Source organism: Phascolarctos cinereus, unplaced genomic scaffold (genome assembly GCF_003287225.1).
Source record: "Phascolarctos cinereus isolate Bilbo 61053 unplaced genomic scaffold, phaCin_HiC Scaffold_5;HRSCAF=322, whole genome shotgun sequence".
Taxonomy (NCBI): domain Eukaryota; kingdom Metazoa; phylum Chordata; class Mammalia; order Diprotodontia; family Phascolarctidae; genus Phascolarctos; species Phascolarctos cinereus.
Genome location: NW_027555958.1, coordinates 428,826,760 through 428,839,289, shown reverse-complemented (window position 1 = coordinate 428,839,289; position 12,530 = coordinate 428,826,760). Strand labels below are relative to the sequence as shown.

At 37.0% G+C, this 12,530-nt stretch overlaps 1 pseudogene; it reads right to left on the bottom strand.

Moving 5' to 3' along the window:
* Positions 1–1,196: 1,196 nt before the first annotated feature.
* On the bottom strand, positions 1,197–3,774 carry LOC110209997 (heat shock cognate 71 kDa protein pseudogene; annotated as a pseudogene).
* Between the last annotated feature and the right edge of the window lie 8,756 nt (positions 3,775–12,530).

The window sequence follows — 12,530 nt, the reverse complement described above, 5'->3', positions numbered from 1 at the left end:
TTTTATAATCCATAATTTTATCTTTCACTTACAGATCTGTTTTGTTTAAAGTCAAACAGGAAATACTTTGGGTACACTTGTTCATACCCCCATTTCTGGGTTATTTTCTGGTTAACTGGGTAGGATTTAACAGTTCATCAGACATAGGTCCTAATAGGTCCTCAGTACCCTGCACTGAGTCTCAACAACGGCCACACAGGTCATAGACACTCTCAAGACTGACATTTTTCATGAGGTTCCAAACATGGTGGCCAGTCCATTCCAGACGACTCAGATCTTTTCTGTATTTATTTTTGTTTTTAAATTCAATATGTTTTTTTTTCATACTCGCATTCTCTTTGTACCCATGTCTCCCTGACAAAGTCCATGGATCTAGGTAATTAAGAAATGATTCCCACTCCAGTGTTGTGCTTGTTTTTGAATGGAGGCCTGAATCCAATGATTCCTTAAGTGTAGTTAACTCCTATGAAGGAACTCCCTCCTCTATTCAAGGGAACATTCTCTGAAACATGTGGTCTTAGAGAGTTACCTGGGGACAGTGAGAGATAGTAATTCTCCTATTAGTGTTAAGCCATGGAGCATTTTTTATTTGCTGTTATTCAAGTCCCAAGTTACTTCTTTTATTTTTTAAATTTTTATGGTGCCAGTTTTAAATAAATTTTGTTCTCTAGGACAAGAATTGCATTTCTACTTGTTTACAGTACTGATAAAATGCAATGTGGTTTACTTCTCTCCCTCTGCACACATTCAAGTGTTCAGAATGTCCAGATTTACACAGCAGCTTAAATGTTACTTTTAAACTACCACTGCCTTGGCTACAAATTTGAGTCTTTCAGTTGTTGGAAAGCTTTGGGAAATGCTATTTTTTCTGGTGCATCCAACAGTGGGCTAAGGAGAAGCACCTCCAGATGGAGCTGTTCCACCCCCTGGGAACCCACCAGGTATGCCTTCTGGTATGCCCCCTGCATTCTGGAACAGCTTGGTAATGATGGGCTTGTAGACCTTCTCCAATTCTTTCTGATGATACTCACATTCTTCCTTCTCAGCAGTCTGGGTCTTATTCAGCCAGTAATTTCATTATATTTAACAAGGAACCTCTGTTCATCACCAATTTTGCCTGGCAGTTTCTCATCCTCTATGGTAGCCTTCATGTCGAAAGTAGAAGATTCAAGAGATTTCTTGGAAGACACCTTGTTTTACCATGCCTTATCTTCAGCTTTGTATTTTTCATCCTCCTGGACCATCAACTGAATGTTTTCTTTGCTCAGATGACCTTTGTCATAAGTGATAACAGTCTGCATCCACTTGGTGGGGATAGTGGTATTGCATTTGATCAAAACCATCATAAATCCACCAGGAATTTTGATACTAAGGGAAAAAAGAGTGATGTCCAATAGCAGAAAGTCCTGCACATTTACAGATTTATCCACAGATAAATGGCAGTTTGGAGAGCTGCATCATAGGCAAAAGCCTTGTAAGGATTGATGACACTCTTAATAATAATAAAGATTAAAAAAAAATAAAAGAAAAAAATGTAAAAAATTAAAAAAAATAATAATAAAGACAAGATTTTAGGATAAGAATTCATTATTTGGTAAAAATTGTTGGGAAAACTGGAAAGCAGTATGACAGAAACTGGGCATGGACCAATATCTCACACCATTTACCAGGATAAGGTCAAAATGGATATATAACCTACATATAAAAAGAGATTTTACAAGAAAATTAAAAGAACACAGAACATATTACTTATCCTATTTATGGATGAGTGAACAATTTATGCATAAAAAGAGATAGAGAGCAAAGTTAGGGGTAAAATGGATAATTTTAATTACATTATATTAAAAGGGTTTTGTACAAATAAAACAAATCTAGCCAAAATTAGAATGAAAGCAGAAAATTGGGGGGAAATTTTATAAATAATTTATCAGATAAAGTCTCATACCTAAAATACACAAAGAACTTTGTCAAATCTATGAGAATACAAGTCATTCTCCAACTGAAAAATAGTCAAAGGATAAGAACATGCAGTTTTCCAATGAAGAAAGCAAAATAATTTGCAATCATGTGAAAAAAATACTCTAAATAATTATTGATTAGAGAAATGCAAATTAAAACAACCTTGAAGTATCATTTTATATCTGCCAGATTAGCTAAAAGATTGAAGGAAAAAGTAACAAATATTGAAAGGAATGTGGAAAAATTGAGACACTAATTCATTGTTGGTGGAATTGTGAAATGATCCAACCGTTTTGGAGAGCAGTCTGGACGTATGTCCAAAGAGTTATTAAACTACCTATACCCTTTGACTGAGCAATGCCAATACTTATTCTATTTCCAAATATCATTAGGGAAAAAGGAAAACAACATCTAGAATGTTTATGGAAGCTTTCTTTGTAATAGCAAAGAACTGGATATTGCAGGAATGCCCATCAAATTGGGGAATGGCTGAACAAGTTGTAGCATATGATTATGCTAGAATACCACTGTGCTATAAGAAATGATGAGGTCAGTGATTTTAGAAAAACATGGAAAGACTTGTACAAAATAATGAAGAGTAAAATGAGCACAGCCAAGTGAACATTATATTCAGTAGCAGCAATATAAGTTATTTTGTCTATTATAAATGGCCAAATTAACTATAAAAGTCATGTGAAGAAAGATATTTGCATCCAGAGAAAGAACTGATAAATAGAAGTATGTAGAGTATTATTTTACATATCTATACATGTATATGTATCTATATACATATAGATACATATATATGTACATGTGTATAGGGAAAAAATAAATATGCATGATAATTCTGTTGTATTTTTGAAAGAAATAGCAAGTTGTTCACAGTAGATTTGCAATTTCATGTATAATCATCTTTTTATTGTACTATGTAATGGAAATGCTTGTTTTATACCGTAAATTAAAAATAAAATTTAAAAAAGATTATTGCTCTTACTGAGCTCCTTGCCACTGAAGAAGTCATATAGAAGCTTCTGGATTTGTGAGATCTGAGTAGAACCACCCACCAAGAGGATGCAATGAACCTGTGAGCTTGGTATCTCTTAAGGCTTTTTCCACAGGGTCCAGTGTGCCCCAGAAGAGGTCAGCATTAAGCTCTTCAAAATGGGCATGGGTGATAAAGTAAAGAAGTCAATACCTTGTTAGAGGGGATCAATCTCAATACTGGCCTGGGTACTGGAAGAGAAGGCATGCTTTGAAAATTCACATGTGGTGCACACATAGTAGACAACTTTCTTGTTCTCACTGATGTCCTTCTTGTGCATTCACTTGAAATCAGCAATGAAATGGTTGACTACATGGTTGTCAAAGGCCTCTCTACCCAACTGGTGTCCCCAGCTGTGAACTTTACAGCTGCTATCTTCAGTAGTAAGAATGGAGACATTGAAAGTACATCTTCAAAGTCAAAGATCAACACATTTCTCTTGGCATCAACCTTTTTGTCCAAGCCATAAGCCATAGCAGCAGCAACTGGCTCGTTATTGATTCTGAGTACATTGAGACCACCTCTATGGTTCCAACATTCTTGGCCTGACATTGGAAATCATTGAAGTAGACTGGAACTGTGATAACAGTTTTTGTGACAGTCTTCTCAAGGTGAGCTTCAGCATTTTTTTTTCATTTTTTTGTTAAGACCATATAAGATACTTCTTCTGCATAGAAACTTTTGGTTTACTCTTTGTATTCCACTGAGACCTAAGGCCTGCCTGTGTCATTCATGAAAAGCCAAAGAAAAGCTATGAAAAGCCAATGCTTCATGTCTTACTGTACAACTTCATCATCAAATCTGAAAACAATCAAATGTTTGTCATGAAAAGACTAGTGTTGGCTGCCTTCATTGCAAGTTGATCTGTTACAGCATCACTGATTAAATATTGTGTGTCAGTGAAGCTAATGTAATTTAGGATACCGTGGTCTCCCTGATCTTTAGCGATGATCTCCACTTTTTTCCCATTTTGGAAGATTCCAATTACAGGTTCCTTTGACATGGCTGCTGAGCCATCAAAGGTTGGAGCTGACAGCTGTGGAGCAAGAATGGCTGCTACTTCACTGGGTAGACCCCAGCTTAATTTTGAAATCAATACTGACCCTACAGAACAAAACTTAAACAAATAAAGCCTCAAAAAAATCAAAATCTTATCCCACCACCCTGCTTAGCCTATCACACCATGGTGTCTATATTCCTCAAATAATTCACTACCACATTCTTCATATTATTGAGGATTTGTCACTGAATACAGATAATAAGACATCTAGAATTTGGAGATTCATGGATCTGGAATCTGTTGCCCCTGGGGATCAATAAGATCTTTTGGGGCTGGGGCAGCTAGATGTGCCTGTAGGGCAGTCAGATTTCCCGGGATGGTAGCCAGACTTCCCTGGATTACAGTCAGAGCCAGAGGGCAGATCAGGAGAGCACTGACCACACCTCTCCTCAGATCATAATAGCTGTGAACCATTTAAAACTTCCAAATCCCCAGAACTAGCTCTGCAAACAGCAATGTGAAAGAGCTGGAAGCTGGAGATAGTGCCCCTTCACCACCAACATGCGCGTGCACGCACGCACACACACACACACACACACACACACACACACACACCCCCCAGATACAGGGTTTAACTTCAACATGAAGTTCTAAATCAAGAAACACAGTGGAAAAATCAGCAAACAACAAAAAGGAATCTGAGCTCAAAAGCTACTGTGGTGACAGGGAAGATCAAGATACAAAGTCAGAAGAGGACAAGGAAGTCAAAAAAACTACAAGCAAAACCTCAAAAAAAAAAAATGTGAAATGGACAAAAGACCAACAGGAATTCCTGGAAAAGCTAAAAATGATTTCCAAAATAAAATATGATTGGCAGAGGAAAAATGAGAAGTAGTGACAGCAAATGAAGAAAATCGTGAAAAGAAAATTAACAATTTGGTAAAAGAGGTGCAAACTATAATGAAGAGAAAATGCCTTAAAAGCAGAATTAGGCAAATGGAAAAAGAGGTACAAGACTTCACTGAAGAAAATACTTAGAAATTGGAATTGCACAGGTATAAGCTGTTAACTCAAGAGTCAAAAAGAAATAATAAAACAAAGTCAAAAGAATGGAAAAATAGAACAAAATGTGAAGTATTTCAGGGGTAACACAAGTGCCCTGGAAAATGGATGAAAAAGAGATAATTTAAAAATTATTGGACTACCTGAAAGGCATGATCAAAGAAAGAGCTTAGACATCATACTTCAAAAATTATTAAGGAAAACTGCCCTGATATCTTAGAACCAGAAAGCAAAATAGAAATTGAATGAATCCATGATCACCATCTGAAAAAGATCCCAAAATGAAAACTTCCAGAATATCACAACTAAATTTCATAGTCCGCAGGTCAAAGAGAAAACACTTTAGGCAGCCAAAAAGAAACAATTCAAATACCATGGAGCCAGAGTCAGGACTACACAAGATTTTGCAGCTACCACATTAAAGGTGCAGAGGGCCTAGAATGTGGTATTCCCAAAAGGCAAAAGAGATGAAATAACAGCCAACAATAACCTAATGAGCAATGATATAATTGCAAACTGGTATCTGAAAGAGAAAGCGTGCAGTATTAAGAGACCGAAGACTGCATCTGAATCTTGACTGCTACTTCCTATTAATTTGATCTCAGACAAGGTATCTAACATTTCCAGAACTCAGTTGCCTAATGGAAAAATAAGGGATTGGATTAGTTGCTTTCAGCACTATATGGCTATACTTCTCAATTCAGTAACCAACTTTTTTTTTCTATTCTTAAGACAGTAAATTTCTTTTTGATTTTTTTTACTGTATTTTCAGTTATCATCTCATCTGGGACATTCTAACTCTTTTCTAGAAAAAAAGCATTCACAAGCTGATAACCCTTGTATCTCTTTAATTAATTGACCCAAATCATACTTTCCAGCATAGCTTTTATCATTCTGTTTATTATCTGCAAGTTTCCATTGAATCTATTACATATTAAAATGTTTGGTGACTTAGTTTGGAATATTTTACATTCACTGAATTTCTTTTCCTTTGCCTATTTCTCTTGCTTCTGCAACAGGTATTGATTTCATGATTATTCATCTATTTTACATATACGTAAATATGTACATATATCCTTGTCTATATATCTATATCTATTTGTGTGCATAATACAGAGGGACAGAGAAAGAATGAGACAGATGGAGACAGAGAATTATAATCCTGGATGGTCAAAATCCCATAAGATAACATCTCTTTTTGCCTTTAGGCATACAATGAAATAAACTCATTCAGTACTTTTCTTTGCCTGTGGTAGGAGAGCTTGTGAAAATGTCTTGTATTTAAATGCAACTTCTATTGGTTTTGTTTCTAATAATAAAGTTAACAAGATTGTATTTCAATTCATAGAGTTGTAAAGAGACTCCAGTGAGTCAAGAGCATTTATGGAACCTGTACTATGTTCCAGACATTATGCTAAGTACTAGTGATACAAAGACAGGCCAAAAATTCAGTCCTTCCTCTTAGAGCTCACATTCTAATGGAGGAGCCAACATGAAGACAATATACATACAAGATATATACTGTGGAAGGTAACAGAGAAGATATCTGTTGGAGAAAGGATGTCATTCAACAGAAACTGGTCTCGACAAATTTACCAAAGATCTTTTAATTTTGAAATGTAATGAACTTTTCTCTCTCCATCTTAACCCTCCTTCATTTGTGTTTTTCTTTTTCCTTTCTCCCTTTCCCTCCTCACTAGACTTTTGCTTTTGCCCACAGCCCTCCTTTCAATCAGCCCCATCCCTTTTCTTTCCCTTTCCCCTTACTACTTCTTTACTCCCTTCTATCTTTCCTTTTTCTTTTCCCCTTTCCTATCCTACTGCCTATAGGGAAAGTGAGATTTCTATACCTAAATGAGTATATCATTCCCTTCCTGAGCCAAATCCAAGGAGAGTAAAGTTCAAACAATGCTCATCTCTCTCTCTTCTTTCCCTCTACGGTAACATGTCTTTGTGCCTCTTCATGTAATATAATTTGCCCTTTTCTGTCCCCTCCTTTCCTCTTCTCCCATTACAATCCCTTTTCACCACTTAATTAAGTTTTTTATCATCACATCAAAGTCAGCTTAAACTCACCTCCTCTGTCAATGTATATCCCCTCTAAATGTAGTAATAAAGATACAGTCTCAAGAGTTATAAGTATCATCTTCCTATGTGGAGATGTAAACAGTTTGCCCTTATTGAATAACATGGCTTTTTTTTTTTCCTTTCCTGTTTATTTTTTATGCCTCTCTTGAGTCTTGTATTTGAAGATCAAATTTTCCATTGAGTTCTGGTCTTTTTGTCAGGAAAGTCTGGAAGTTCCCAATTTCATTGAACATCCAAGACCTCCTCTGAAAGATTATTCTCAATTTTGCTGGGTAATTGATCCTTAGTTGTAATCCAAGCTCCTTTGCCTTACATAATATCATATTCCAAGCCCTCAGATTTTTTAGTATAGAAGCTGCAGGGTCCTGCATAGTCCTGACTGTGGTCCCACAATATTTGAATTGTGTCCTTCTTTCTGGCTGCTTGTAGGATTTTCTCCTTGACCTGATAATTCTGGAATTTGGCTACAATATTCCTTGTTATTTTCAATTTGGGATCTCTTTCAGGAGGTGATTGGTGGATTCTTTTGATGACTATTTTACCCTTTGGTTCTAGGACCTCACAGCAGTTTTTCTTGATGATTTCTTGGAAGATTCTGTCCAGGCTTTTTTTTTTTTTCATCATGGCTTTCAGGTAGACTAATAATGCTTAAGTTATGTCTCCTTGGTCTATTTTCCAGGTCAGTTGTTTTTTTCCAATGAGGTATTTTACATTTTCTTCATTTTTTTTCGTTCTTTTGATTTTGTTTGACTGATTCTTGATGTCTCATAGAGTCATTAGCTTCCACTTGCCCAATTCTAATTTTTAATGAATTGTTTTCTTCAGCTAGCTTTTATACCTCCTTTTCCCATTGGCCAATTCTACTTTTTAAGGAGTTGTTTTCTTTTTCCATTTTGTCAATTACATTTTTAAAGGAGTTGTTCAATTTTTCTTCTCTCTTTCTACTTTGACTTTTAAAATCCTTCTTGAGCTCTTCCAAGAAAGCTCTTGGGTCTTCAGACCAGTTCATATTCCCATCTCAGGTTCTGAATTTGGGTATATTGACAATGTTGTCCTCCTGAATTTGTATTTTGATCTTCCCTGTCACCAAGATATGTCTCTATAGTCATTGTTTTTCTTCGTTACTTCTTGCTCATGTTGTTTGCCTTTTTTCTGACTTTCAAAATTGGTCTCTGCTTCTGGGACACAGGTGCCACTGACCCAGTCTTCTTGTGCTAGGAATTAGGGACCTGGTTACTATGTGCTGGGGCCTCAGATGTTGGCAGCTGGAGGTTGGTAATTTACCTGGTGCTGGGCTGCAGCTGGTGGTGATGTCTGTTGTGTGCCTGGTGTTGGCACTTGCCTGCTCCACCACCACAGGGCTCAGGATCTCCCATTGGATTGCTGAAGTGGGGCTTGCCACTGGCTTGCCAGGTTGCTTCCTGTCCTGTACTGATCCCCTTCAGCCACTGGAAGAGGAATCTTTCCTATTAATCCCCCTAGTGATCGGAGCTAAAAGATTGCTATATCTCACCTTTCTGCTGGCTCTACTGTTCCAGAATTTTTCCTGGGGAAATATTCTCTGGGTTTTTCAAGGTCAATAAGGAGGATGAGAGCAAATTTACTGCTTACTACTGGAACTAAACTTTTCTCAATCCTTATTCCTCTAGTCTTTTGACAATGTCAGTTTCCTTAGAGGTGACAATCCACGTAAGCATCAGGGGTGGTGATATCTGAATCTTTCTCCTCCAAATCCAGTTGCACTGGGTTTCTTTTGTACCACAATACCTCCTATATCATTTTATTGAGAGGCATTATTGCACCACAGGAGAGGCCATTAAAAAATAAAGGCTGTATTGTGGGTGACCATGGTCAAAAAAATCTTAGAGTCCAACCATTTGGAGAGGAACTTCTCTCTTCTTAGTTAGACTTTTCAACAGGCAGCAGATAATTCTATTACTATATCTAAATTCAAAATCATTCCAGCTTGGTAGATGTTGTAAGATTTAATGCTTTATAGTTATGCTCACAAAGACCTCAGGCTCACTTTCTCACCATGATGAAGCATCAGAATAGCACCTGTATGCAGGCAGACTCAAAGAAAAGAAAATTGAATAATGTTGGACCATCCAGTGTAAATTAAAGATAGATGATTTGGTCCAAGAATTCAAAACTTTCATGTATGAAACAAGTGCTTGTCCTATTTTGACTGAGTTTGTTTGTGCAAGCTTTGTCTTCTGACTGCATATAGATCTTAAGGGGTCCCTTGGGGCTCAAAGAGTCTTTCCAAATCAAACACCGTAGTGTTTTTTTGGAAGTATTGCAATTCCTGTGTCCAGACTCATCTTTGAATTCACCTGAGATGCACAGAATACAGAGCAGTGAATCCTTTGCGTCAGCGAAGGGTTGAGTAGTTTTGCCAGTGCCTCCAGGACACTTCAAATCAGCCATCAAAAGGACTATCCTGGGGGTCTAGTCAATATCAAGCCTCCTGTCTTCCAAGTGTTTACTCCAAGCAAAGAAGACTGCTTTGATGAAGGGGCATGTTTATATGCTTGCTCATTAAAGCCCCATGCCTGTTACACTGCTGTACTTCCTGAGACAAAGCTTCATATAGGAAAGTTAAAGAGAAATCCCAGCTTCAGATAGATGTCTTGGCCTTTGAAAGAATTTGAGTCTTTGGCATAGTCCCATTCTCAGTTACCTTGCAAAACTCTAATGAGGAGACTGAGAAATATCTGTTAATATTTAATAAGCCTTCTGATCAATGGCAGTGCCTCCTGAAATGTTCATCTCTTTGACTGGTGGGAAATGAACTTTATCAGGATGTTTTTTTGCTATCCCATAGTTCCTTGTTAACATTTCCCTTTCCAGGGTCTGGAGAGAAAACGTACACTTCCTTGCAATGAACCCATTTGAACTATACTCTATTATCTCCCTTTCCCAAATTTATTTTCAATCCAAACTGGACATCATTTTGAGATGAAAATATTAACATCTCATGCAGGCTAAACTAGAAAACTTCATATAAAACAAATTCATTCTATGATGACCACATAATCAATGAATTGTTTCTGTATGTTGACGATAGTATGATGATTAAACAAGAGAGAATGAGAGCAAGAAAGTAAAAGAGACAATGTGTGTGTGTGTGTGTGTGTGTATGTGAAGACAGAGAGAGAAAGAGAGAAAGAGAGAGAAAGAGAGATTCACGTATGTGCCTATTTGTAAATAGTGCTGTAACTCAAAATACAGGGCTAAGAGGGGGAAAATAATGGAAGATATCTCAGTACATAATAACAATGAAATTTCACTTTGGTTCAGAGAATCACAGGACCTCAGAGGCCCAGGTAGCCCAACTTATCCATGAGCAACAATCTTCTCTATAACATCCAAAAAAACAAAAATTCATCTGGCCATTGTTTGAAGGTCATACAGGGAACTAAGTAGCAGAGGAAGGATTTTGAACCTAGGTTCTCTAACATCAAATCCAATGCCTTTTCCACTGCCCCACACTGACCTCAGAGGATCTAATTAAGTCTCCAGTCCCCAATAGTGATTTAATTCAATGAATGAGCATGGCTAGAAAAGGAAAATATGAGCATTGTCTAAGAGGAAATAAACCCACTATCTCATTTGGTAACAATAATCCCCATAGAAAGTGAGTTCTTGGACAAAAGGAACTTCTTTTGCTCTCACTTTTATCTTTGTTTCTCCAGAACCTGGAACAGTTCTGGCACAATGCTTCTGATCCTTCGATTGTTTGAATAGAACATGACTTGACTTTATTCAGTAGTAACCAAAACCATACACACACTTGAAGATCATAGGATTTAAGACAGGAAAGGAACTGTGATATTGGCTCATCTAACCCCATTTACTTTGGGGAGGAGGAAATTGAAGCTCAGGAAGTTTTATTAATTTACCCAAGGTCACATAATAATAATTGTCAGAGGTGAAATTCGTACCTGGGTCATCTAGTTCCACATCTAATGTTCTTTCAACAACATCATTTTGTTGTGATTATACCACACTAGTGAAGGCGAGCCCATCATACTTTGGTATGACTCTATCTGAATTTGTTTAACATTGAGCTCCATAAAATGTCCATTACGCAAAACCTATGTGAAATTAGGCAGAAATAAAATGGCTAAAGAACTGTCCTAAAGTTAAAAATCTCTAAAGAAAGAGGGAAAAAGCTATTTCCTACATTCATGGGAATTTATAAAAAAAAAATATTTTCCATACATGATCTGACAGTATGCTGACTCCAACTGGCTCATTCTTATTCTCCATACTACCCCTATCCCAAACAACATGGACATTTTTCTTGATAAGCTCAGTTTGATCCTTTAATATATTATGTAGGGACAAAGGCAAGTTGCTTCTGCAAGTACCTGGAACAGTTTCTTGCACATAGTGTGTAATAATTAAATATTTATTGAATGAAATAATTTGCTTTTAAGAAAGCCAAACAATAACTGTTGAGTTTTTTCACAACTTTTCATCCCTTTCAATAATGTTTTTTGAAAGTAGAAAATAAACATATAGAAGAGGTGTTTTTCATTTTCCACCTGGCTGAAATTTTGGACTGCTTCATCATGCCCACCTCATCATCCTGCAAGATCAAGTCAGCCTGGGTACTCACATGCTTCAGAGCCCTCTATCCTGGGACTTTGACAACTATATTCTCAAAACTTGCCTGTTTTCCTCTATATTTTAGATATACTTTGAGGAAAGCAGGTCACAGATTTGGGAAGAGGGAATGTTTTGTACCAATTCTTCTTGCTATAATAACATATAAATACCTCTAACTGAACTTTTTTTTTTGGTGAGGCAATCAGGGGTTAAGTGACTTGCCCAGGGTCACACAGCTAGTAAGCTAACTAAACTCTTAATGGATATAGATGGGATAACCAGTGGGAAGCACAGGGAGCAGGTGTGGGGAGGAAGAGGGTGAGCTAATGGGCAAGAGTACTACAAAACCATTATTTATTTGCTACTCAAGTATATAATAGGTCCTCTGAAGTTGGTTGTTCCAGTGGAAAGTGTGCTGAATTTTAGGTTAGAGAACCTGTGTTAAAAAGCCTGTAATTGATGTGCTTGACCATATGATCTTGAACAAGCCCTCAATTGTTGGGCTGCAGTTTATTCACGTGTAAAACATAAAATTAAAGTAGCAGACCATTGGGGCAATCATCCCTTAGGCTCCTTCCAGTTCTATCAGAGAATTAAGCTAAGCAGGGACCTGATCTAGCATCTAGTCAAACCCCCTCATATCTTATAATCAGGAATTCTTAAACTTTTTCCACTCATGACCCCTTCAGTACTTCTTAAACTGTGGGTCATGACCCCATATGGGATCTCAAGACAATTAAAGGGATTAAGCCACTTGCCGAA